This window comes from Nycticebus coucang, chromosome 2 (assembly GCF_027406575.1).
Source record: "Nycticebus coucang isolate mNycCou1 chromosome 2, mNycCou1.pri, whole genome shotgun sequence".
Classification (NCBI taxonomy): Eukaryota; Metazoa; Chordata; class Mammalia; order Primates; family Lorisidae; genus Nycticebus; species Nycticebus coucang.
The window spans coordinates 71,971,354-71,999,230 of NC_069781.1; the positions used below are offsets into that span (position 1 = coordinate 71,971,354).

At 46.6% G+C, this 27,877-nt stretch overlaps 1 long non-coding RNA gene across 3 annotated transcripts; it reads right to left on the bottom strand.

The window, feature by feature from the left end:
• Positions 1 to 9,775: 9,775 nt before the first annotated feature.
• LOC128578346 (uncharacterized) lies at positions 9,776 to 26,603 on the bottom strand. 3 transcript variants are annotated; one of them, XR_008377710.1, is made up of 5 exons: positions 26,490 to 26,603; positions 23,898 to 24,090; positions 21,499 to 21,610; positions 20,841 to 21,001; positions 9,776 to 11,200 (listed from the first exon to the last, which is right to left on the bottom strand). It is a non-coding gene; the product is annotated as an uncharacterized LOC128578346 (long non-coding RNA). The 3 variants fall into 3 exon arrangements; XR_008377706.1 differs by having other exon boundaries at positions 23,898 to 24,176; positions 26,490 to 26,586; XR_008377707.1 differs by having other exon boundaries at positions 23,875 to 24,176; positions 26,490 to 26,586.
• Between the last annotated feature and the right edge of the window lie 1,274 nt (positions 26,604 to 27,877).

The following is a 27,877-nucleotide window of genomic DNA, read 5'->3' on the forward strand; positions in this document are numbered from 1 at the left end:
TACGAAGCTAATTGCTTCACCTTTTTGGTTTAACTTCCTTATCTATAAAATGGCAGGGTTTTTTTGTTTTTTTTTGTTTTTTTGTAGAGACAGAGTTTCACTTTATTGCCCTCGGTAGAGTGCCGTGGCCTCACACAGCTCACAGCAACCTCCAACTCCTGGGCTTAGGCAATTCTCCTGCCTCAGCCTCCCGAGTAGCTGGGACTACAGGCGCCCGCCACAACGCCCGGCTATTTTTTTGTTGCAGTTTGGCTGGGGCTGGGCTTGAACCCGCCACCCTCTGTATATGGGGCCGGTGCCCTGCTCACTGAGCCACAGGCGCTGCCCTAAAATAGCAGTTTTATCTGTAAAATGATTTATTTAAAGACTAAAAGATGAGATTTAAATGAGATTAAAATAGGTAAAGAAGGCAGGGTGCAGTGGTTCATGCCTATAATCCTAGCACTCTGGAAGGCCATGGGGGTGGATTGCCTGAGTTCACAGGTTTGAGACCAGCCTGAGCCAGAGGGAGACCTCTTCTCTAAAAATAGCCAGACATTGTGGTGGGCGCCTCGGGAGGCTGAGGCAAGAGAATCTCTTGAGCCCAAGAGTTGGAATTTGCTGTGAGCTATGAGGCCAGGGCACATTTTTTATTTTTTATTTTTTTTGCAGTTTTTGGCCGGGGCTGGGTTTGAACTCACCACCTCCCGTATATGGTGCCAGTGCTCTACTCTTTTGAGCCACAGGCACCTCCCAAAAATCCTTTCTAATTTGTATGTCCAAAGAAGTCTTTATTTGGCCTTCTGGTTTTTTTGTTTGTTTGGTTGGTTGTTTTTTTTTTTTTTTGAGACAGAGCCTCAAGCTATCGCCCTTGGGTACGTCCAAAGAAGTCTTTATTTGGCCTTCTGGTCTTTTTGTTTGTTTGGTTGGTTGGTTGGTTTTTTTTTTTTTGTTTGAGACAGAGCCTCAAGCTATCGCCCTTGGGTAGAGTGCTTGGCATCACAGCTCACAGCAACCTCCAACTCCTGGGCTCAAGTGATTCTCCTCCCTCCACCTCCCAAGTAGCTGGGACTACAGGCACCTGACACAAAGCCCAGCTATTTTTTGGTTGCAGCCATCATTGTTGTTTGGCAGGCCCAGGCTGAACCAGGGCACTTTACCAAGGGTGAAAAAAAAATAAAATAAAGTAGGCAAAGAGTACGTGTTCAACAAATGATACTTTTTTATTCACCTATTCCCATCAGGAATGACATTTATCAATCATAAGGATAAACATATAAAATATAGGGCAGCATCTATGGCTCAGTGGGTAGAGTGCCAGCCCCATATACCAAGGGTGGTAGGTTCAAACCCGGCCCAGGCCAAACTGCAACAAAAAAATAGCTGGGTGTTGTGGTGGGTGCCTGTAGTCCCAGCTACATGGGAGCCTGAGTCAAGAGAATTCCCTAAGCCCAGGAGTTGGAGGTTGCTGTGAGCTGTGATGCCACAGCACTCTGCCGAGGGCAATAAAGTGAGATTCTGTCTCTCAAAAAAAAAACAGAAAACAAACAAAAAAAAAAAGACAAGGGCTATAGGATGAGACTGTCTCTAAAATAAAAAACATATTCTTCTTTTATCTTGTTCACAATTATATCAATTCATCCTAAAACATCTTTTACTTTACCAAAAGGGGTTTTTTTGTTTTTTGAGATAGTCGTAAGTTGTCATCCTAGGTAGAGTGCTATGGCATCATAGCTCACAGCAACCTTCAACTCTTGGGCTCAATTGATCCTCTTGCCTCAGTTTTTCTATTTTTAGTACAGAGAGGGTCTTACTTTTTCCTCAGGCTGGTCTTGAACCCATGAGCTCAAGCCATCCCACCCGCCTCAGCCTCCCAGAGTGCTAGGATTACAGGAGTGAGCCACCACCCCCGGCTGTGCCAAAAGGTTTTTAACCCACAATATCATGCTGATCAAAGTTCTGTCTATATTATATATCAATAAATCCATATACATACAACTATTTATCTACAACTATGATTAAAACAAAATGAGCAACACATTTTATTCATAGTAATTTGTTTACTTATTTCTTTGTTTAATTTTTTTTTTTTTTTTTTTAGACAGAGTCTCACTTTGTCGCCCTCAGTAGTGTGCTGTGGCATCACAGCTCACAGCAACCTCAAACTCCTGGGCTTAAGTGATTCTCTTGCCTCAGCCTCCGAAGTAGCTGGGATAACAGGCATTCACCACAAATGCCCAGCTATTTTTACAGAGGAGATCTTTCTCTGGCTCATGCAATCCACCCACCTCGGCCTCCCAGAGTGCTGGGATTAAAGGCGAGAGCCACCACCACACCTGGCCCTATTTACTTATTTTTGAGACAGAGTCTTGCTGTCACCGAGGCTAGAGTATAGTGGTGCGATCATAGCACACTGCAAACTCAAAAACTCTTGGTCTTAAGCAATCCTCCTTTCTCGCCTCCTGAGTAGCTGGGACTACAGACATGAGCCTGCACCTGACTAAATTTTAATTTATTATTATTATTATTATTTATTTATTTATTTATTTTTTTTTTTTTTTGTAGAGACAGAGTCTCACTGTACCGCCCTCCGGTAGAGTGCCGTGGCGTCACACGGCTCACAGCAACCTCTTTACTCTTGGGCTTACGCGATTCTCTTGCCTCAGCCTCCCGAGCAGCTGGGACTACAGGCGCCCGCCACAACGCCCGGCTATTTTTTAGTTGCAGTTTGGCCAGGGCTGGGTTTGAACCGGCACCCTCGGCATATGGGGCTGGCGCCCTACTCACTGAGCCACAGGCGCCGCCCTATTTTTTTTTTTTTTACAGTTTTTAGCTGGGGCTGGGTTTGAACCTGCCACCTCCGACATATGGGGCCAGGGCCATACTCCTTTGAGCTACAGGCTCCGCCCGCTATTTTTATTTTTTTGTAGAGATGGATCTTGCTATGTTGTTTGTGATGCTTTCAAACTTCTGACTTCAAACCATACTCATGCTATGGTCTGAGGAACCAAATTTAGTGCTACTTTAATAATTTGGTTTGATAACTAAAGATTTCAAATTTAGTGTCCATAAGTAATAATCACAGGATTAAAATGTCCAGAAGTGGGCCAGGCCTTTGGGAGGGACCAGGTCCAGGGCCTCCCTAGGGCCAGGTCCTAGCCCTTTGGGAGGCAAAGGCAAGTGGATAGTCTAAGCTTAGGAGTTGGAGACCAGCTTCAGCAAGAGTGAGACTCCTGTCTCTACTGAAAAAAAAAAAATAGAAAAGCTAGCCACAACCCCAAGGGATTATGGCAGGTGCCTGTAGTCCCAGCTACTTGGCTACTCGGGAGGCTGAGGGAAGAGGATGGCTGGAACCAAGGAGTTTGAAGTTGCCGTGAGCTATGAGGCCATGGCTTTCTACCTAGGGCAACAGAGTTGAGACTCTGTATCCACAAAATACAAAAAAAAAAAAAAAAAAAAGTGATTTATTTGGCTATACCTGTGGCTCAGTGAGTGGGGCACCAGCCACATATACCAAGGGTGTCAGGTTTAAACATGGCCCCAGCCAAACTGCAACAACAACAAAAAAATAGCCGGCGTTGTGGCGGTCACCTATAGTCCCAGCTACTCGGGAAGCTGATGCAAGAAAATCGCCTAAGCCCAAGAGCTGGAGGTTGCCGTGGGTTGCTGTGAGCTATGACGCCACAGCACTCTACCGAGGGCAATAAAGTGAGATTCTGTCTCTAAAAAAAAAAAAAAGTGATTTATTGCATCTTTTATTTTATCTTTTTTGTTGCCCTCTGTAGAGTGCTGCTGTGTCATAGCAACCTTCAGCTCTTGGGCTTGGGCAATTCTCTTGCCTCAGCCTCCCCAATAGCTGGGACTACAGGCACCCACCACAACGCCTGGCTATTTTTTTTTTTTTTTGGCAGTTTGGCAGGGGCCAGGTTTGAACCTGCCACCCTCAGTATATGGGGCCAGCACCCTACTCACTGAACCACAGGTGCTGCCCAATATCACATCTTTTAAAAATCACAAACTTGGCTAGGCAAGGTGACTCAAGCCTATAATCCTAGCACTCTGGGAAGCCTGAGCGTGTGGATTGCTTGAGCTCAGGAGTTGGAGACCAGACTAAGCAAAAGCAACCCCTGTCTGTACTAAAAATGGAAAAACCTGCTGGGTGCCAGTAGCACAGTGGCACCAGACACATACACTGAGGGTGGCAGGTTCGAACCCGGGCCCAGGCCAACTAAACAACTGCAACAAAAAGATAGCCAGGCATTGTGGTGGGCACCTGTAGTCCCAGCTGCTTGGGAAGCCGACGCAAGAGAATCTCTTTTTTTTTTGTAGAGACAGCGTCTCACTGTACCACCCTTGGGTAGAGTACCATGGCATCACACGGCTCACAGCAACCTCTAACTCTTGGGCTTACGCGATTCTTTTGCCTCATTCTCCCGAGCAGCTGGGACTATAGGCGCCCGCCACAACGCCCGGCTATTTTTTTGTTGCAGTTTGGCCGGGGCTGGGTTTGAACCCACCACCCTCGGCATATGGGGCCGATGCCCTACTCACTGAGCAGGCGCTGCCCGCAAGAGAATCTCTTAAGCCCAAGAGTTTGAAGTTGCTGTGAGCTGTGACACCACTTAACTCTACTGAGGGCAATATAGTGAGACTCTGTTTCAAATAAATAAATAATAAATAAATAAAAATGGAAAAACTACCTGGGCATTGTGTCAGGTGCCTGTAGTCCCACCTGTTTTGGAGGCTGAGGCAAGAGGGTCACTTGAGCTCAAGGGTTTGAGGTTGCTGTGAGCTGTGATACCACAGCACTCTACCCAGGGTGACAAAATGAGACTCTTGGTTTCCAAAAAAAAAAGAAAAGAAGGAGCACATGTTACTAAATGAGGCATTTACAGTACTCCCTCCTAAAAGTACCAGATGCAGAATACATATTCTTTTTTTTTTTTTTTTTTTTTTTGAGACAGAGTCTCACTATGTCACCCTTAGTAGAGTGCCTGGCGTCACAGCTCACAGCAACCTCCAACTCTTGGGCTTAAGCAATTCTCTTGCCTCACTCAGCCACCTGAGTAGCTGGGACTACAGGCGCCCACCACGGTACCTGGCTATTTTTGGTTGCAGTTGTCATTGTTGTTTAACTGACCCAGCCCAGGCTCGAACTCACCAGCCTTGGTGTATGTGGCTGGCACCCTATTCACTGAGCTAAGGATGCCATTCAGAATACATATTCTACGTTAGATCTAGGAAGTGAAATGTGGAATTAATCTGTCCTCCCTCTATCAAAGTCTGTTTACTAAAAATTAAAAAATAGGATTGTGGTGGCACCCATAGCTCAGTGGGTAGGACATCAGCCATATACACTAAGGCTGGCGGGTTCGAACCCAGCCAGGCTAGCTAAAATCAACAATAACAACTGCAACAAAAATGTAGCCCAGCATTGTGATGAACGCCTGTAGTCCCAGCTACTTGGGAGGCTGAGGCAAGAGAATCACTTAAGCCCAAGATTTGGAGGTTGCTATGAGCTGTGATGCCATGGCCAAGGGCAATATGGTGAGACTCTGTCTCAAAAAAAAAAAAAATAGGATTGAACACAACTTCACACTGGCCGGTACAGTAGCTCAGCCAAGACCAGCCTGGGCAAGAGCAAGACCTTGTTTCAACTAAAAATAGAAAAAGGTTAGCCGGGCGTTGTGGCGGGCGCCTGTAGTCCCAGCTACTCAGGAGGCTGAGGCAAGAGAATCGCTTAAGCCCAGGAGTTGGAGGTTGCTGTGAGCTGTGTGAGGCCACGACACTCTACCAAGGGCCATAAAGTGAGACTCTGTCTCTACAAAAAAAATAAAAAATAGAAAAAGGTGGGGCAGCGCCTGTGGCTCAAAGGAGTAGGGCACTGGCCCCATATGCTGGAGGTGGCGGGTTCAAACCCAGCCCCAGCCAAAAACTGCAAAAAAAAAATAAAAATAAAAAGGTGGTGCATGCCTGTAATCCTAGCACAGTGGCTGGCCAAGGTGACACCCCTCTCTACTAAAAATAGAAAAACTAGCTGGCCATTGTGTGGGAGGCCTATAGTCCCAGCTCTTTGGGAGGATGAAGCAAGAGGATGGCTTGAGCCCAGGAGTTTGAGGTTGCTGTGAGCGATGACACCATAGCACTCCACCCAGAGCCCAGAGTAAGATTTTGTCTAAAATAAAGAAAGAAAACAACCTCACACACGTCACTGAAAAAGAAAAATAAACACTAAAATGTCCCATATTACTCTTCAGAGAGCAACCAGGGAGCAGCAGCTTCAACAATGCAAGTCTGGAATTAATTCGTTAGGAAGTAATCACAAGTATGCCTTACTGTTAAACAACAACAAAAATTGTGAAATAATAAAAAACCACCCCAATTAGCTCGGATCACATTTATGACTCAAATTTAAATAGTACTTTAATTGATTTTAAAGGAGGAAGGGGCCCCTCTTCAAGGCCCTGGGGCCTTGTCTCATGCTCATGCATGTGGGTAGGCACAGAGCTTGTGTCACTCCTGCTGTTAAGCAGGGCTAATTCAGCTGGTAAAGACATGATGAGCACTCTTGAGATTCAGGCAGTTTATTACCTACAGAGACAGCAATTTGCAAGGTTATCAAAAGTGGCATCTCCCTGTGTCCCTTGTCCCACCAGACAAAAGCAAAACAAAGAGGCCAGGAAACAGTGCAACATGGGTGGTGGGAGCAGTTCCTGAGGAGCCAATGTCTCACTAAGTAGTTGGAGTGATTCCTCTGAATAATTTCTTTTTTTTTTTTCTCTGAAAAGTTTCATAGCACACAGCTATACCCTACAGTTTGTAGGGATGGGGGGATCAGAGGCAGAAACCTGAAGCTCTTACCACAGCCCCAGGGAAAGGTAGGGAGATGGAAGGGGAATGACCTTGCAGCTGCTCCACACCAGCTTCCCATTCTCTGTTTTGGGAAGACTATGAGGCATTTTACCAAGACTTATATCAGCCTAAGTTAAGCCTTATCAATGAGGCCCACATGGACACGGGCAAGGTCATTAGGACACACCTCACAGAGCAATTTCCCTACAACTCCACCCTCTGATCTCTCTCTCTCTCTTTTTTTTTTTTTGAGATAGTCTCTTTTTATTGCCCTCAGTAGAGTGCTATACGTCATAGCTCACAGTAACCTTCGACTCTTGGGCTCAAGAGATTCTCTTGGCTCAGCCTCCCAGGTAGCTGGGACTCCAGGTGCCCACCACAATGCCCGGCTATTTTTTCTCGCTCTGGCTCAGGCTGGTCCAAACCCATGAGCTCAGGCAGTCCATCCACCTCAGCCTCCCAAATGCTAGGATTACAGGCATGAGCCACCACACCCAATCAAAAAAAACTTAAAAAAAAAAAGAATAAATAATAGGCCACCTCATCACATACCCTCATTACTTAAACAATTCCTTTGCATGTGTCCAAGGCAACATACACATAGATCCAACAATGGGTTAAATATAGAACACTTGATATAGTCTGTGACTCAGATGAGGCTAAAGGAAAACAGATCAGTACCCAGAAAGCAGATTTTATTCTGTGTGGAGGCTATTAACTCCTGGAGCCAGCAGCCACTGGGAGAATTTTGAGAATTCTTAGATTAAGTGTAGCAGTCTGCAATAGATTGGTGGGACGCACTACAGACAAGAGCTGGGAGATTAATGGTCTCCCACCCCTTAACAGTTTCCTAGCCAGCAGCCAAAATTGTTGCTGTAGTGCCACAGCTATAATACCTGGTATGACCAGTCCCTCTGACAATCATTCACCGTTTCACCCTCCACATGTCTTGTTGACATGCCCAGACTTGCTCCTAGATGACTCGGTGGTTTCCTTATATTCCTCAAACCCCTGATTATAGGCCACACTAAGAGCACTTTTATTTATTTATGTTTTTTTTTCAATCTCCAACTTGTGGGCTCAAGTGATTCTCTTGCCTCAGTCTCCCAAGTAGCTGGAACTACAGGTACCCACCATAACGCCTGGTTATTTTTAGAGACGGGATCTCACTCTTGCTCAGGTTGGTCTCAAACCTGTGAGCTCAGGGCAATCCACTCGCCTCGGCCTCCCAGAGTGCTAGGATTAGCGGTGTGAGTTACTGCACCTGGCTCAACTAAGAGCACTTTATAAGTGTCAACTCATCCATTACCATTATCCATAACTGCCCATCCAGCGAGCTTAGCTGGGAGCCAAAAGAAACTCCAGGTTAGAGTCTGCCTTCCTCTGGATCTTCTTTGCTGCTCACAAATTCTAGTAGCTCACTTTTCCAGGGGATAGATTTGGGAAGGGGGAAGAGTGAGAAGGGTTAATTACACAGGTGATTTGCCAAGACCAGCCAGGTCCAGTGCCCCAGACTGTTTCCTTTGCTATTCAACTGTGTAGCTAGCAGTTTAGCCACATGTGTCAAGATTTCCTGGTCTCATGTGCTGGAATCACTGGAGTTAGTGTCCTGTCTTGTAGACAGATTGCCATCCCCTGTGCAATACTGTACCCAGATGGCTATGGTCCATACCTGGGAAGCTCAGGTCAAATCAGTCTGTTGTTCCATTGATTTTCCTTCTCAAGGGGTCCTTTTTCGTAGGCATCCACACAGATTGTGAACAGAAGGCATGGGCCTTGAGCAATCTGTTCCCAAGATGTTCATCCCCACAAAGCCTGAGACTTGATCATCCAATTTTTCCTTTTTTTTTTTTTTTTTTTTGAGACAGAGTCTCAAGCTGTCGCCCTGAGTAGAGTACCATCGCGTCACAGCTCACAGCAACCTCAAACTCTTGGGAATAAGTGATTCTCTTGCCTCAGCCTCCCTAGTAGCTGGGACTACAGGCGCCGGCCACAATGCCCGGCTATTTTTGTTGTTGTTGCAGTTGTCATTGTATGTGTCCAGCACCCTACCCACAGAGCAATGGGCACTGCTTTTTTTTTTTTTTGAGACAGTTACACTTTGTCACCCTCGGTAGAGTTCGTGGCATCATAGCTCACAGCAACCTCAAACTCTTGGATTCAAGCAATTCCTTTGCCTCAGCCTCCCAAGTAGCTGGAACTACAGGTGCCCACCACAACACCTAGCTACTTTTAGAGGCAGGGTCTCGCTCTGGCTCAGGCTGGTCTCAAACCTGTGAGCTCTGGCAATCCACCGGTATTGGCCCCTCAAGTGCTGGAATTACACGAGTGAGCCACCACGCCCAGCCCGGATCATCCATTTGTTCTGCCACCAGACACTAGTAAATGGTCAGCCCATTGGCTGGTGTCATGAGTCAATAAAAATGTAACAAGGTACATTTTAGGAGGTATTTACATAACAAGAGCCACACCTCATAGCTCTGTTCACTAAAAACAGTACCCTTTTCTGTGCATAGTTTTTTTTGTTGTTTTTTTGTTGAGACAGGATCCTATGCTCCTGAGCAGAGGGCAGTGGGCGTGGTAGCTCACTACAACCTCAGACTCGGGCTGTGGGCACCCCACTGCCTCAGCCTCCGGAAGCCACTGGGATAACAGGCGCTCACTGTGGCACCCGGCTGGGTTTTTCCATTTTTTTCATGAGTTGGGGTCTCACTGTCGCTCAGTCTCTAACTCCTGAACTCAAGCAATTCTCCCTCCTCAGCCTCCCACAGGGCTGAGATTACAGGTGTGAGCCACCACGCCTGGCTCTGTGCATAGTTTTTAAAAGTTCTTTGAAGCATCCCTCTACAACCATGTATAGAGGGCCCCATGACCAGCACCCAGGTTTGATTATTCACTAAAAGGACTGATAATACTCAGAACATAATCATAGTCACAGCTAAGATTTATTACAGTGAAAGGATACAAAACAAAGCCAGCAAAGGGAAAAGGCACATGGGCAAAGTGTGGAGGACATCAGCCGTGAGGTTCTAAGACTTCTCCAGTGGAATCACACAGGACATACTTAAGTCCCCCACCAACAAGTTGTGACAATGTGTGAAATGCTCTCTACCAGGGAAGCTCATGAGAGACTTAGTGTTTTTGGCACTGGCTAACCACCCGCTGCCTTGAACATGCCAAAATTCCAGACTCCCAGAAGGAAAGCAGGTGTTCAACATAAACCAAATTGTTTATACAAACAGTTTAGGCACAATGAGCCACTCTTATCAATTCTGGGAAGGGGAGGAACTCTCTCTAAATTCTAGTTCCCAGATATCAGTCAAAAGCCCAGTCTATAAGCAGGACTTTCCAAGGACAAGCAGGTTCAGACCTGCCATGTAAACTCTTTTTCTGCACAGTCTATCCTCTTGGCCAAGGCATCTTTACAACAAAAGCATTATCAATAGGACCCCATGCAGTAGGGTGAGAGCAACCTGCACTATTTTTCTTTTTCTTTTTCTTTTTCTCTGAGACCAAGTCTTGCCTTATTGCCCAGACTGGAGTGCAGTGATGTCATCACAACTCACTGCAACTTCAAACTCCTGGGCTCAGGCGATCCTCCTGCCTCAACCTCTGGAGTAGCTGGAACTATAGGTGTGTGCCACCATGCCCAGATAATTTTTCTATTTTTTGCAGAGACAGGATCTCGCTCATGCACAGTCCAACTTGCAGAACTGATCTCAGTTTTGCCTCTTACAGATCGTTTATTTACCCAGTTCAAACAAATCCAATTAACCAGATAAATAGCGCTGAGAAATCCAGGTGGCCTAAAGTTTTTATATTAACCTTCCTTTCACCTGGCCCAAAGCATTAATCCAGGCACAGCACAATTCTGGCCAGTAACTTGAATCTGACCTGAAAGACTTCTAGGGTTAGGATAGTCGGGGCACAAACACAAAAAGTACAATCCCAGAGGGTACCTACGGTTCCAGTGGAAGCAAAGTGTTTACAATTGTTGGGCCATACCGTGCAAGACACATATTAGTCAGGCAGTACAGGTTAAAACAGCAATCAACCTGGCCTTTTACTCCCACCCTAGATTCTCAGTCCAATCAAATAATGCAGTTCAGTCCTTGGTTTCAGAGGCCCTGCCTGGGACAATTAGTTACAGCTGTATTTGTCTATGACAACAGCTAATCTGCTTCACGAGTATGGACAACATCTGTAGGCATTCTTCAGGAAACTGCAGATGCTGGGTCACCCTTATCCTCATAGTCAAATGTGGTCAGGTTTGAGCATGGCTCAGGAGTTAATTTGAACTCAAAGCGCTCACAGCAGCTTGAAAAGGCACCTTAGGGAGGTTTCTTCTGGAAGGCTTCCAGGAACCATTCTGAAAAACGAAGATCATTAATGCTTTTCTCTGTCCTACCTCCTGATTCTGGGTTTTAGTTATTCCCCTCATTGTTACAAATCAGTTGTGCCCTGGTCAGCAGTCATAACTTAACATCCCCTATTCTTATCTAGATCTCTCATCTGGAAGGGTTATATGCAAAAGCACAAAAGCATTTTCACAGGAAAACATTTTTATTTTTTATTTTTTATTTTATTTTTTTTTTTGTAGAGACAGAGTCTCACTGTACCGCCCTCGGGTAGAGTGCCGTGGCGTCACACGGCTCACAGCAACCTCTAACTCTTGGGCTTCCGCGATTCTCTTGCCTCAGCCTCCCGAGCAGCTGGGACTACAGGTGCCCGCCACAACACCCGGCTATTTTTTTTTTTTTTAATTGCAGTTTGGCCGGGGCTGGGTTTGAACCCGCCACCCTCGGCATATGGGGACAGCACCCTACTCACTGAGCCACAGGCGCTGCCCTTTTTTATTTTTTTTTAGAGACAGAGTCTCACTTTGTTGCCATCAGTAGAATGCCGAGGTGTCATACCTCACAGCAATCTCCAGCTCTTGGGCTTAGGCGATTTTCTTGCCTCAGGCTCCCGAGTAGCTGGGACTACAGGCGCCCACCTGCTATTTTTGTTCTTGTTGTTGCAGTTTGGCCAGGGTCGGGTTTAGAACCTGCCACCCTCAGTATATGGGGCCAGCACCTTACTCACTGTTTTTATATAGTTTAAACAGAAATACATATAATGAAGTGGGTTGGGCGGTGCCTGTGGCTCAGTGAGTAGGGTGCCAGCCTCATATGCCGACGGTGGCGGGTTCGAACTCGACCCCAGCCAAACTGCAATAAAAAATAGCCAGGTGCTGTGGCAGGCACCTGTAGTCCCAGCTACTCAGGAGGCTGAGGCAAGAGAATCGCCTAAGCCCAAGAGCTGGAGGTTGCTATGAGCTGTGATGCCACGGCACTCTACCAAGGGCAACAAAGTGAGACTCTTGTCTCTTAAAAAAAAAAAAAGTTAAAAAATAAAATAAATAAAAATAAAAAAATAGAGTTGACATAACTTTCCACTCTTTTTTTTTTGTAGAGACAGAGTCTCACTTTATGGCCCTCGGTAGAGGGCCGTGGCATCACACAGCTTACAGCAACCTCCAACTCCCGGGCTTAAGCGATTCTCTTGCCTCAGCCTCCCGAGTAGCTGGGACTACAGGCGCCCGCCACAATGCCCAGCTATTTTTTGGTTGCAGTTCAGCCACGGCCGGGTTTGAACCCGCCACCCTGGGTATATGGGGCCGGCGCCTTACCGACTGAGCCACAGGCACCGCCCAACTTTCCACTCTTTTGTCCTGATGACTTATTCAGAGACCAACCTAGAAAAGATCAATCCCTTTCTGGGGTCACCTGCATTTAATAATTAAACAGCCTGGCCAGGTGCAGTGGCTCATGCCTGTAATCCTAGCACTCTGGGAGGCTGAGGCGGGTGGACTGCTTGAGCTCACGAGTTCAAGACTAGCCTGAGCAAAAGGGAACCCCCCCATCTCTACTAAAAATAGAAAAACTGAGGCAAGAGGATCACTTGAGCCCTAGTAGGAGGTTGCTGTGAGCTATGACACCATAGCACTCTACCCAGGACAACAGCTTGAGACTCTGTCTCAAAAAGTAAAAAAAAGAAAAAGAATTAAACAGCCTTACTAAGTTGTGAGTACCATGAAAAGTTGTGAGGGAAGCAGAGTCATAGCATCAGTCCACTATTACAAACTGTAACTAACACCAAAAGCAATATAACAAACTTTCTTTTTCTTTTTTTTTAAGACAGAGTCTCACTCTGTAGTCCTGGCTACAGTGCTGTGGTATCGTAGCTCACAACAACTTCAGACTCTTGGGCTCAAGGGATCCTCTTGCCTCAGCCTCTTAAGTAGCTGGGACTACAGATGCCCGCCACAAGACCCAGCTAGTTTTTCTTCTTTTTTTTTTTTTCGAGACAGAGTCTCGGGCGGCACCTGTGGCTCAAGGAGTAGGGCACCATCCCCATATTCTGGAGGTGGTGGGTTCAAACCCAGCCCTGGCCAAAAACTGCAAAAAAAAAAACAAAAAATGATCTAGAGATAGAGTCTCACTTTGTCACCCTCGGTAGAGTGCTATGGCATCACAGCTCACAGCAACCTCCAACTCCTGGGCTTAAGCGATTCTCTTGCCTCAGCCTCCCAAGTAGCTGAGACTACAGATGCCCATCACAATGCCCGGCTATTTTTCGTTGTTGCAGCTTGACCACTGCAATGTTGCAGTTTGAACCCGCCACCCTCAGTACATGGGGCCAGCGCTCCACCCACTGAGCCACAGGTGCTGCCCTAGTTTTTCTATTTTTAGTAGAGATGAGGCCTCGCTCTTGCTCAGGCTGGTCTTGAACTCCTGAGTTCATGCGACCCACCAGCCTCAGCCTCCCAGAGTGCCAGGATTACAGGCAGGAGCCACCTCGCCCAGCTCAACAAACTGTTAGCTGCCAGCAGTGAGGTGGTCCTGAGAAAGGGTTTAGGGTCTCATCCGCGACTAATGGGTGGACACATCACACTTCCTGTCCCGTCCTGTACCTTGCAGCTTTTGCAGGGATCAGAAGTTGGTAATGCACAGACTCTGTGTCAGAAACATAGAGCCAATCAATGAGCAGCCAAATTTCAGATGCCCCCCTTTTCTGTAGGTTGTTTGTGACCTAGAAGGGACAGCTAGAATTCATGATGTTTTTACAGTTTAGCCCACAGAGGAGTGTAAGCAACTGTCCCAGAGTCTATGTTTCATTTTTTAAGCAGGACAACTTTGTAGATTTAGTTTGGCACAGCCAGCATTCAGGCTGAAACAACCCATACCAGAAAGTATCAGGATTCAGCTTGGAGTCAGGTCCAGGCAACTGGGATCAGTATTCCAAAAAAGTCAATGGCTTTTCTTTGCAGTAACAAAGCCAAAATGCTGCAAGGCCAAACAGCCATATTCCAAGTCCAACTGACAAGTAAAGCTTCATTAAGCCTTTTTTATCTCGTCCGTATTAAGAGTCCAAATTGACCCAATCAAAAATATGCACATCTGGTTGGAAAATCATCAGCCTTTATGGGTCAGACATCTGATTTTACAAGAGCTCATTAGCAACGAAAATCTGCTTTGTAAAATTCCAAAAATGTATTTCCATCTGCAGAGTGCCTTTCTGTTCATACTGTTTCCTTTTTTCCCCAGAGGCTCCAGTAGGCAAAAAAACATAGCAAAAATCATCAGTTGTGGAGATACATTTTGTTTTTAATTCTCAAAAAATTTAATTTTAATCTACCCACCAGTGAAAAAAGCAATTATTTGTGTGTCCCACTAACATTTTGTCCTTGTAGCTTTCCACAATTAGGATAATCTTCTAGCATTTATGAAGTTACAAGCATATACAAGCATTTTACATCAATTTTCACTTTACATCCAGATGCAACAGATGTAAAACACAAAGCTATTTTTTAAAAAATCTCTCCCAAGAAGGAACCTGTGGCTCAACGGAGTAAGGCGCCAGCCCCATATGCCAGAGGTGGCAGGTTCAAACCCAGCCCCGGCCAAAAACTGTAAATAAAAATAAAAAATCTCTCCCTTTTGGGCGGCACCTGTGGCTCAGTGAGTAGGGCGCCAGCCCCATATGCCGAGGGTGGCGGGTTCAGGCCCAGCCCCGGCCAAACTGCAACAAAAAAATAGCTGGGCGTTGTGGCGGGCGCCTGTAGTCCCAGCTACTCGGGAGGCTGAGGCAAGAGAATTGCGTAAGCCCAGGAGTTGGAGGTTGCTTTGAGCTGTGTGACGCCACGGCACTCTACCTGAGGGCCATAAAGTGAGACTTTGTCTCTACAAAAAATAAAAAAAACTCTCCCCTTTGAATGGAAATTTATTTAAACCTTTACCAGTAAATTTAACATTTGCAAAGTTAACAGTATAGCTACTAGAGAAGATCCCAGCTGGAAAACAGCGTGGTGCTGCAGGGTTACTGAAGCAGTGGCAGCAGCTATGCTGAAGAAATTACTGTAGTGATTTCTTCCTTTTCCCCCCTCTGGTTAGTTTTGCTCCAGCGCTGGGAATAGTTTTAACATTCTCTCCTCCCACTTCGAGGAAAGAGCCATACAAACTTTTAATATTTTTGGTCCATCTAAGCTCACTTTGTGGAATTTGGGAGCCCTTTCTCCTTTCCCAAAATTACACAAAAACCAAAAGGCAGGCTCAGCACCTGTAGCTCAAGCAGCTAAGGCACCAGCCACATACACCAGAGCTGGCAGATTCAAATCCAGCCTGCCAAAACAACAATGACAACTATAACCAAAAAATAGCCAGGCATTGTGGCAGCACCTGCAGTCCCAGCTACTTGCGAGGCTGAGGCAAGAGAATCACTTAATTCCAGGAGTTGGAGGTTGCTGTGAGCTGTGATGCTACAGCACTCTACCCAGGGTGACAGCTTGAGGCTCTGTCTCAAAAAAAAAAAAAAAAAAAGCCGGCGGTGCCTGTGGCTCAGTGAGTAGGGCGCTGGCCCCATATGCTGAGGGTGGCAGGTTCAAACCCAGCCCCAGCCAAACTACAATAAAAAAATAGCCGGGTGTTGTGGCGGGCGCCTGTAGTCCCAGCTGCTCGGGAGGCTGAGGCAAGAGAATCGCATAAGCCCAGGAGCTGGAGGTTGCTGTGAGCTGTGTGATGCCATGGCACTCTACCAAGGGCCATAAAGTGAGACTCTGTCTCTACCAAAAGAAAAAAAAAAGCCATCACTAGGCTGCATTCTTCCCCCTCACTTTGGCCATCATGACCCAAAACAGCCAGGGGATCTAGCAAGCTAATTCTTCAAAGTTGAATCTGTTGTTTTCAAATTCCATAGGTAAATTTTACCTCTCACAAAAGACTGCTGTTTCATACCATGGATGACTCCATAGCCAGCCAAGCACCAAAAGTTTGTCATCTCCCATCACTTTGTCCTTACTTTTCCTAAACAATGTTTGCTGTATTTTAGTGAGGCAATGTTGGGGTCACAAATCCCACATCTTTTTTTTTTTTAATTGTTGGGGATTCATTGAGGGTACAATAAGCCAGGTTACACTGATTGCATTTGTTAGGTAAAGTCCCTCTTGCAATCATGTCCACAAATCCCACTTCTGACACCAATTTTTTTGAGACATAGTTTCAAGCTGTTGCCTGGGTAGAATGCCTTGGCATCACCGTTCACGGCGATCTAAAACTCTTGGGCTTAAGCAATTCTCTTGCCTCAGCCTCCCAAGTAGCTGGGACTGCAGGTGCCTGCCACAACACCCGTCTATTTTTTTTGTTGTTATTTGCAATTGTCATTGTTGTTTTAGCTGGCTGGGTTCAGACCTGCCAGCCTCAGTGTATGTGGCACTGAGGTGCCCTACCCACTGAGCTAGGGGCACCGCCCTCTGACACCAATTTTGTTGGAGTCCGCGAGACTATGCTTTCAGGTTTGATGATTAACTAGGAGGACTTACAATACAGCATACAGTTCTTATCACAGCTAAGATTTATTACAATAAAAGAACACAGAACAAAGTTAGCAAAGGGAAAAGGCATATGGCAAAAAGTGTAGAGGAAACCAGGTACAAGATTTCAAGAGTCCTCTCCAATGAGGTCATACAAGATATATTCCTCCATCAAAAAGTTGTGACATGGGTGGTGCCTGTGGCTCAAGGAGTAGGGCGCCGGTCCCATAGGCCGGAGGTGGTAGGTTCAAACCCAGCCCCGGCCAAAAACCACAAAAAAAAAAAAAATAATAAGTTGTGACAACATGGCTAGACATGGTGGCTCACATAGCTAATTGTAGCACTTTGGGAGGCAGGAGGATCATTTGAGTCTGGAGTTAAAGACCAGCCTGAGGAAAAGCAAGACCCTGTCTCTACTTAAAATAGAGAAATGAGCTGGACAATGTGGCAGGTGTCTATAGTGCCAGCTACTAAGGAGGGTGAGGCAAGAGGGTCGCTTGAGCCCTAAAATTTGAAGTTGCTGTGAGCTATGATGATGCTATGGCACTCTAGCCTAGGCAACAGAGACTTTTTGTCCAAAAAAATAAAAAAATAAAAAATAAAAATACAGGCTCAGCACCTATAGCTCAAGTGGCTAAGGCACCAGCCACATACACCAGAGCTGGCAGGTTCAAATCCAGCCCAGGCCTGCCAAACAACAAGGACAACTACAACCAAAAAATAGCTGGGCATTGTGACTAGCGCCTGTAGTCCCAGCTACTTGGAAGGATGAGGCAAGAGACAAGAGAATTAATCATTTAAGCCCAGGAGTTGGAGGTTGCTATGAGCTATGATGCCACAGCACTCTACCGAGAGCAACAAAGTGAGACTCTGTCTCTCAAAAAAAGAAGAAAGGGGGCAGCACTTGTGACTCAAAGGAGTAGGGCATGGGCCCCACATGCCAGAGGTGGCGGGTTCAAACCCAGACCAAAAACTGCAAAAAAAAAAAAAAAAAGAAAAGAAAAGAAAGAAAGAAGGATAAAGGAAAACTTTGGGGAGGTGCCTGTGGCTCTAAGGAGTAGGGTGCCGGCCTCATATATCTGAGGTAGCGGGTTCAAACCCAGCCCCGGCCAAAAACTGCAAAAAAAAAAAAAAAAAAAAGTGAAGAAAACTTTGGACATTTAGGGAATTTTCTCTAACACTAAGTATTAATTGTGCAAGAAAGTATGAGATCATTTAAATTCTACATTTTCCCCATTATACATTGAATTGGCTCAGAATCTTCACTTATTAGCCTTTTTTCTACTTACTGTAAGCTTGGCCTAAATTCTATTAGGAGAATTCAGACACTTGGTAGGGAAAGATAGCCCAATGAGACACAGGCACTTCAGGGATTACAACAACCACCCAGAGACCAAGTCCTTAATTCCTTTCTTTGAGGAGTGCAAGGCAGTGCACAAGAGTCCAGCAGGAGACTGGAGTAGTGGCGTTCCCTTTCTCAAAGGAGCAGAGGTCAGGTTAAAAGAGAGGAAGAGATCTGGGGGAAAGGGCAAGCACAGGCTTGGACTTACTTTCAGATTTAGGTGACCTTATGCTCAACTTTCACAACTAAAACATCATTAAAGTAGCAATCCTACCTCTCTAAACCTCCAAATATTCACTGATGAGCAGCATGCACTAGCATGCCAGGGAATCTTCTCTTCTCACCTAACCCAGCTCACATAGTCTATTAATTGGTAAGATACAGGAGAAAACGTGCTCCTCTGTTTCCTTCACCATGCTTTTCCAGATCCCAGGAAGTCTTATCATATCCATTAACCTGGTCCACATATCTCTGTCTTTCTTCCAAAAAGGCTTCAAGACCTTACCAGACCCAAGATGGGTGCCAAAATTGTCAAGTAAGGCTGACAGAGTTGGCCAGTAACAACACTCTAAGCCAGAGGTTCTCAACCTGTGGGTCGGGTCAAACGACCCGCAACCTAAGACCATCAGAAAACACATATTTGTTATGAAGTAGCAATACCTCAAGTAGCAATGAAAATAATAATTTTGTGGTTGGGGGTCACCATAACATGATGAAATGTATTAAAGGGTCACGACATTGGGAAGATTGAGAACCACTGTTCTAGGCTATTAGGGAAGTGTCAAGGAACAGTTTTCCTAGAATTGCAAAAACAAATTCCATTTTTAAACTTGATTTTAACATTACTTTTAGTGTGATGGTACTACCAACTTTTCGAAAAGTGCCCTAGAGTTATGTTCAGAGCAGCACTCAACTGCAGCTCCTCTTCTGGACCAGGGCAGCCAATAGTGCTTCATCAAATACATTCTTTAGCCTTTTCTGTGTGAAAACAAAACACTTCTACTATTGGAAAGCCTTCAGCTCACAGATTACGTTTCAGCAATCTGTGGGGTGAAGAGTCTGTCCTTGGCAGGGGTCTTAATAGTATCAGGTCACACTTCTGAGATCAATTTTGGTTCCAACAAATAAGTCTTCAACAACAGTGAATTATTTAATTTTTTTCTTTTCTTTTTTTTTTTTTTTTTTTGAAACAGTCTCACTTTGTTGCCCTTGGTAGAATGCCATGGTGTCCTAGCTCACAGCAACCACAAACTCTTGGGCTCAAGCAACCCTCTTGCCTCAGTTTTTCATTTTTAGTGGAGATGAGGGTCTCACTCTTGCTCAGGCTGGTCTCAAACTTGTGAGCTCAAGCAATCCACCTGCTTCAGCCTCCCAGAGTGCTAGGAATACAGGCATGAACCACTGCCCCCAGCCAGTACCCACTTTTACATTTTCAATATGAGGACAGCAGACCACTAAAAAGTAAACTAAAAATACATCTGTTTCTGGATACCTCTGGGGTCATTCTATCATAAGCTTCTTGCCCTGCAGGATTGAAAGTGGAAGAACGTATGGCTTTCATCAGTCATAACTGCGACTACACAGTTGTCAAAAATCACTGGCACATATTCAGACATTAATTTGTTTGTATGGGATATCAAGATGTAGCTTACCAACATAACTCACAACATAAGTGTCAGCATTGCCAAAATATTTTTTAAGGCATTTTATGTGTTCCAGATTTGATTTTGAACTCAGCTTTTCCACCCAAGTTTAAGGACCTAAGTATTCTTTTTTTTTTTTTTTTTTTCATGTTTTATTTTTATTTATTTATTTTTTTTTTTTTTTGTAGAGACAGAGTCTCACTTTATGGCCCTTGGTAGAGTGCCGTGGCATCACACAGCTCACAGCAACCTCCAGCTCCTGGGCTGAAGCGATTCTCTTGCCTCAGCCTCCCGAGTAGCTGGGACTACAGGTGCCCGCCACAGCACCCGGCTATTTTTTTGTTGCATTTTGGCCGGGGCTGGGTTTGAACCCGCCACCCTCGGCATATGGGGCCGGCGCCCTACTCACTGAGCCACAGGCGCCGCCCAGGACCTAAGTATTCTTTTAACAGCCTGCAGGGTGCCTAGAAAAGGGAGTGGAAGGAGTTTGGCCTTTGTAGTTTAGTTCTCACAGCTAAGAAGGGGGTCCACACTGACCAAAGGAGGGTGGTAAGATCACCTGCCAGGAAGTACCGCAAGAAAAAGTCTAGCCGGAGAATAAAGGTCAGCCAGCAGCTCACTCCACCATACCCACAGTCGAAACAGGAATGAGGGACACAGGCAAAAACTGCCCTACTGGCCCCTGCTTCCCTAGTTGTTGGTGCCTTCAGAATCCGATGAGACGTGTTCAGAAACCGTGCAGAGGTCTTCCCTATGCCTCCACCCCATCTCCCCTACTCAAAGGCGATTTTCTGAGACCTCAGCTAAAAAGGTGCATCAGCGATCAGTAGTGTACAGGCAAGGAGTGTGTAAACCGCCAAACTCCTGTCAGTTTCAGTTACCCAAACGGTCTGTAGGGGGGAGGGAGGGTGTGCAGGTGTCCTCTGTGCATCACGTGATTGGCTGCGGGGGCAGGGTACCTAAAGACACATCAGACGACTATCAACCTTTGGGCTGAGTGGACACAACTCCATCCTCTTCAGTTACCCAGGCAATCTCCTAGGGCTCCCTGAGGCCAGGAAGTCCTGGCCCTAGCAAGCGGGTAAAGAGCTCCAGCAGACTGGAGGAACCGAAGCGAGGGGAGGTGCGGGGCGCGCCTGCCCTGGGGGGGACCAGCCTGAGTCTTAGGGCTCACCTGCTACGGGAGTGCAGCGGGGCAGTGACGTCAGAGACGGTACAGAGAGCGGAGCCCACGGGGGTATCAGGGCCTCCGGGAGGCCTCTATCTGCGTGTTGGGTTTAGGTCTTCTCCCGTAAGTGGAAAAGCTTTTGTTGCTGGACCAAGAAGTCAGTCTGCCTGTCATCCAAGCCAATCAACAGAGAAGTAAATGAGAGATCAACAGTTTCACTTTTATTTACAGAAATGACAGCAATTCCGGAGAACAGCAAGGGTATCTCCTTAAGGAGCTGTTGTGTTCTCCACTTTCTTTTTCTTTTTTTTTTTTTTTTGTGTGTGTGGTTTTTGGCCAGGGCTGGGTTTGAACCTGCCACCTCCGGCATATGGGACCAGCACCCTACTCCTTGAGCCACAGGCACCGCCCTCCACTTTCTTTTTGTTATTTTTATACCCTTACAGTAAGAGTAAGCATTAACAATGTTATTAATCATGGCAGTATACATTAAACAGATTTCTCCTCATAGGTTGCAAGGTTACACAATATCTTCCTGTCTTAAAGTGATTATATCTTCAAAGCATTTTTACTCTAGACTAAATGTATAGTTAAACACTTCATTGTGTGCACGGAGTGCCCTGGGTCCTTGACCAGTGCCACAAAGTCCAGTTCCCCAACTTACCTAAGACAGTAGGCCTTGGAAGTGAATAAACAATCTGCAGAGGTCGGCTCATTCCACCTTGCCAGGGCTGGTCCAACAGTGCCCTGTGTGTAACTGAAGCCAGAAAAGTGGCCTGCAAGATGGAGTTTGAGAAGCTAAGCCTTGTAGTATGATTTAAAGTCCGGTAATCTAATGCCTCCAGATTTCTTCTTCTTGCTTTTTTTTTTTTTGAGACAAAAGTCTCATTTTATTGCTCTTGGTGGAGTGCTGTGACGTCACAGCTCACAGCAACGTCCAGCTCTTGGGCTTAGGCAATTGTCTTGCCTCAGCTTCCAGAGTAGCTGGGACTATAGGTGCCCACCACAATGCCTGGCTATTTTTAGAGGTCTTGCTCTGGCTCCAGCTGGTCTCAAACCTGTGAGCTCAGACAATCCACCCACCTTGGCCTCCAAGAGTGCTAGGATTACAGGCACGAGCCACCATGACTGGCCTTAATAATGGTGTCTTTAAGCATTCTTTTATTAGCTTTCACGTATGATGGCTCTACAAGTAAGCAGATAAGGCAAAGGTCTTTTTTTTTTTTCATTTATTCTTTTTTGCAGTTTTTGGCTGGGGCCAGGTTTGAACCCACCACCTCTGGTACATGGGGCCAGCACCCTACTCCTTCAGCCACAAGCGCCACCCGCAAAGGTCTTTCTGAACCAATCAACTAGAACAAGTGATGGATATTCATCTTTCTGCCACAAGATATCACTATGTTTGGTCTTTTGGCCTAGCTACCTACTCTTTATTCCTGCTAGGTACTTCTCAATATGAAATCAGGTTCACTGTACACTGGTTACCAACTTGTCTGAGTCCAGTGAGCTAGAACACCCATGCACACAAGTTACATGAAGCAGATTTATTACTTATAAAGAGGCAGCAAGGATCAGCAGAAGCCCAGGATTCATGCAAACCATTCCCTCATGGCTCAAGAAAGCTGTCTGAGTCACCATCTCAACTGTGTGTGTCCCACTTGCTTTACATCTGAGGAAATCCAGAAAACAATCCTTCCTGAGTTATATACCTCAGAGGCAGCAAGACTCAAGGGGCCAAAGCATTGAGGGATATCTACTTCCAGGGAAGAGAAAAACAAACTCCACAAGGTCCTGTCCAGTTTTTCTCCTACCTTAGAATGTTGCCTTCCCAGCACATTCTATAGTTATTCTTTTTTTTTTTTTTTTTGAGACAGAGTCTCAAGCTGTTGCCTTAAGTAGAGGGCTGTGGCGTCATAGCTCACAGCAACCTCCAGCTCTTGAGCTCAAGCAATTTTCTTGCCTTAATTTTTCTATTTTTAATAGAGAAGGGGTCTTGCTTTTGCTCAGGCTGGTCTCAAATTCCTGAGCTCAAGTAAGCCACCCACCTCGGCCTCCCAGAGTGCAAGAGCCCCTCTGCCCAATCCTATATTCTTGAAAAAAACAAGCAAGAAAGCAAGAAGAACTTTTTTTTTTTTGAGACAATCTCACTTTGATGCCCTTGGTAGAGTGCCATAGTGTCATAGCTCACAGCAACCTCAAACTCTTGAGCTCAAGCAATTCTCCTGCCACAGCCTCCTAAGTAGCTGGAACTACAGGTGCCCACCACAACACCCAGCTATTTTTAGAGATGAGGTCTCACTCTGGCTCAGGCTGGTCTTGAACCCGTGAGCTCAGGCAATCCACCTGCCTCAACCTTCCAAGTGCTAGGATTACAGACATGAGCCACTGCACCCAGCCGGAACAAGAACTTTTAAATGGAAAAAAAAAAAAGATGAAGAAGAAAGAAAGGAGAGATTAACTAGAATTGGTCCAAGGACACCAGACACCAGAGAACTCTCCTAGGCCCAGCTCAATACTTGCTTTTTTTTTTTTTTTTTTTTGCAGTTTTTGGCTGGGGCTGGGTTTGAACCCGCCACCTCCAGCATATGGGCCCAGCGCCCTATTCCTTTGAGCCACAGGTGCCACCCTCTTTTGTTTTTTTGAGACAGAGTCTCACTATGTCACCCTCAGTAGAGTGCTGTAGCATCACAGCTCACAGCAACCTCAAACTCTTAGGCTCAAGCGATTCTCTTGCCTGAGCCTCCCAAGTAGCTGGGACTACAGGCATCCGCCACAACGCCCAGCTATTTTTTTGTTGCAGTTGTCATTGTTGTCTAGCAGGCTCGGGCTGGGTTCAAACCCACCAACTTCAGTGTATATGGCTGGCACCATAACCTCTGTGCTCTGGGCACTGAGCCAAGGTCGCTTACTTTTGGAACACCCATCATCTGCGTCACTGTCTGCAATTCCCACTTCACAAAGATCCCAATGATAGTCTTCCCTTACTGCCAGTTCATGCTTGCCATTCATTCCAACCCAAGTGCAATCTATCAAGGAGTACCTGTTTTCCCCAATCACACTCACGGACTACACGTTGAGGACTCCATTCTCCGAGGTGTAGAAGAAAGAAGGTCCAAATGTCCTCACACCCAAGGTTGAAAATTGTTGGTAGGTGCTATCTGGAAGTTCAGCTAGGGCCTGAGGTCATGTGGGGCTTCAGTTCTCCATGGGGGTGTCTTGAGCTTCTTCATGGTGGCAGCTGAAGGCTAGCAGGAGCCTTCAGTGAGGACAAGCTTTGAAGTAGTCTTCAAATGTAGCTAATGCCAAACCTATTCTTTTCCTTTAAAGATCGGATCTGAATTACTTGGTTCAGAATTGCATGATTCCAGGGAAATTTAAAGAAAAAAAATGTTTTTTTGAGACAGTCTCACTATATATGTCTCCCTCAGTAAGGTACTGTGACATCACAGCTCACAGCAACTTCCAACTCTTGGGCTCAAGCGATTCTCTTACCTCAGCCTCCCAAGCAGCTGGGACTACAGGCACCCACCACAACTCCCAGCAATTTTTTTGTTGCAGTTGTCATTGTTGTCTAGCGGGCCCAGGCTAGAGCTCAAACCTGGCAGCCCTGGTGTATGTGGCCAGCACCCTAACCACTGAGCTATGGGCACAGAGCCTCAAAGAAAAATATTGTCAGGTAAAATTGCTACACCAAGGAAACACCAAGGAAAATTTAAACCTACTTTGGATGCATGTGTTTTTACAAAGCATCCTGGGAAAAATGGCAAAAATTCTCCACTTTGAAAAAGAGAAAATATATTGCTCTGGCCCTAGGATGGGTTTAATCAAGGATCAGGAGAAAAGGACATGCTAAAGGTCTAAAAAAGGTAGGGTCAGTTATTGTATGCATATGACTTTTTTTTTTTTTTTTGAGACAGAGTCTCCAAATGTCATCCTTGGTAGAGTGCCCTGGTGTCACAGCTAACAGCAACCTCAGACTCTTTGGCTTAAACAATTCTCTTGCCTCAGCCTCCCAAATAGCTGGGACTACAGGCACCCACTACAAGACCCAAGTATTTTTTGGTTGTAGCTGTCATTGTTGTTTGGTAGGCCTGGGCTGGGTTCGAACCCACCAGCTCAGGTGTATGTGGCTGGCACCCTAGTTGCTGAGCTACAGGCACCAAGCCATTGTATGCATATGATTTCTTTTTGGGGGGGGGCAGAGCCTCAAGCTGTCACCCTGGGTTGAGTGCTGTAGCATCACAGCTCACAGCAACCTCCAACTCCTGGGCTCAAGTGATTCTCCTGCCTCCACCTCCCAAGTAGCTAGGACTACAGGTGCCCACCACAACGCCTGGCTATTTTTTGGTTGCAGTTGTCATTGTTGTTTAGCCAGCCTGGGCTGGATTTGAACCCACCAGCTCAGGTGTATGTGGCTGTTGCGTTAGCTTCTTGAGTCACAGGCGCTGAGCCTTTTTTTTTTTTTTTGGTAGAGACAGAGTCTCACTGTACCGCCCTCGGTAGAGTGCTGTGGCATCACACGGCTCACAGCAACCTCTAACTCTTGGGCTCGCGATTCCCTTGCCTCAGCCTCCCAAGCAGCTGGGACCACAGGTGCCCGCCACAATGCCCGGCTATTTTTTTGTTGCAGTTTGGCTGGGGCTGGGTTTGCACCCGCCACCCTTGGCATATGGGGCCGGCGCCCTACTCACTGAGCCACAGGCTCCGCCCGCCTTTTTTTTTTTTTTTTTTAGAGAGAGTCTTCTTACATTGTCGCCCTCTGTAGAGTGCTATGGTGTCACAGCTAACAGCAACCTCAAACTCTTGGACTTAAGAGATTCTCTTGCCTCAGCCTTCCAAGTAGCTGGGACTACAGGCGGCAGCCACAACGCCACGCTATTTTTTTGGTTCTAGTTGTCATTGTCGTTCGGCGGGCCCAGGCTGCATTCAAACCCTCCAGCTCTGGCGTATATGGCTGGCGCCCTCGCCACTGAGCTACAGGTGTCGAGCCTGTATGCATATGATTTTAATGGCCAAATGGATCATCCATTTTTATGAGTGGGAAACATGTACCGTTTTAGGCTTGAAGGAGGGCCTACCAGAAGTTCACTCCCATGGACTTTTCACAATTGAGGAACTATCCTAATGGAACAGATGGTTTGTAAGGGTCTTCGTGGGGATGAGATATTTTGGCTGTACACTATAGAAAGTATTGGCCCAGGAAGGAAAAATGGAAAAGCAGACCACAGGGTCTGTGGAATATACAGGGTGCCCATGAAGTTCGTGTGCTATTTGTTTTTTGGCTGGGGCTGGGTATGAACCCACCACCTCCGGTATAGGGGACCGGCGCCCTACTCCTTTGAGCCACAGGCGCCGCCCAGTTCGGGTGAAATTTAAAATAGACACCTATTTTAAGAGAACTGACTTTCGGGGGGGAGGGGTGACATAAGGAAAAGGATCCCACGAGGTGAGGCACAGGGCTGGGTCTGGCACCTTGTGACATTTGCACACACCAACGCTCCTCTAGGCGAGACCGCCAACTCCAGTCCTCTACAAAGGGGCGTGCTTGAAGATCAAACCCACCACGGGGCCGGCGGAGTCCGCAATTCGCTCAACGCCACTTTGGGCATAGCGCAGCCTACAGGAGAGAAGACTCCTTGTCCCAGTAGTCTGTACCTGTGTCTCTTGGTCGCCTGGTCTCGCGCTCTCCTCTACCAGTAGATACAGGGAAGGACCAGCTTACGTGTTCGGATTTCGGAGCGGGAAGGCAGAGGGCACAAGCTACTGTGGATTGCGCGCGCACGCGCAGAAAGACGTAGATGTGGCGCCGCCTACTGCTGGAGACCCGGTATCCCACTCACACAGGCGAGCGTGGTCAAGCGGCTCCACGCAGTACCTGAGCTAAATCTGCAGCCTGGGATTTGTCTGCTCCTTTGGAGTGGTATCAACCACCCTCACCCATCAAACTTCCCCTCCCCCCACACACACACACACGCACCCCTGGTGGAGGAGAGCAGGAAGGAACCGATGCCCAGGCACCCGCAGATTCCTTTAGGGTGGAGCCTGTCGGTGTCCACTTGGTAATGGGCTTCTACGTCTGCCTAGGCACCTTCGGGTGCAGTGACTTAAGAGGCGAGGCATAGGAGGGGCCTGTGCAGGTCTCATCAGCTTCTGGGCTGGCCTGGATATGAGTGATGCCCTTGTGTGGTGGGTCTCCCTCCGGCCCTAGGCCTCCACAGCCTCTGCGAAGTGAGAAGGTCCTTAGTGGCCTTAGGTATCCTCGTGTGGACCAAGGAGTTGCTTAAACAATGGCTCTGTTAAGAGGCACCTGTGTGGAGCATGTTTTGCCCCTGCAGGTGTGAGCCTCACGTGGGCAACTTGAGCAGGAAGTTTCTGAGGAACGCTCCAACTGGCCCGCTTTGGGCTGACATTGAGAAAATTATAAGTGCAGGTGCACTCTGGTTTCATTCTGTGTATCAGACTGTTACAACTTTTGCTTTTGCCCTTTGAAGTTAGCTCTTCAGAGTGTCAAATTTAGGTCTTTTGTGCTGCTAGAGGCAGATGGGCAAATGTACCAAAAGTTCAGCAAAGATAAAATGAATTTTTTAACTGCCTTAGGCATCTCAACTGCTAGACAGACCTCTGTGGGGCTTTCTTCCATAGCGTCCCCAACTCAGAAAGATTACTAAGCGGATTTGGGCAGCGTCTAATTGCTAAGTTTCCTATTTCAAGTTATATTATACTTCGGTTGGTGTAAAGACTCTGTTTCAGGGGCGGCGCCTGTGGCTCAGTCGGTAAGGCGTCGGCCTCATATACCGAGGGTGGCAGGTTCAAACCCGGCCCCAGCTGAACTGCAACCAAAAAAAAAATAGCCAGGCGTTGTGGCAGGCGCCTGTAGTCCCAGCTACTCGGGAGGCTGAGGCAAGAGAATTGCTTAAGCCCAGGAGTTGGAAGTTGCTGTGAGCTGTGTGATGCCATGGCACTCTACCGAGGGCCATAAAGTGAGACTCTGTCTCTACAAAAAAAAAAAAAAAAAAAGACTCTGTTTCAATGCTACAAAACTC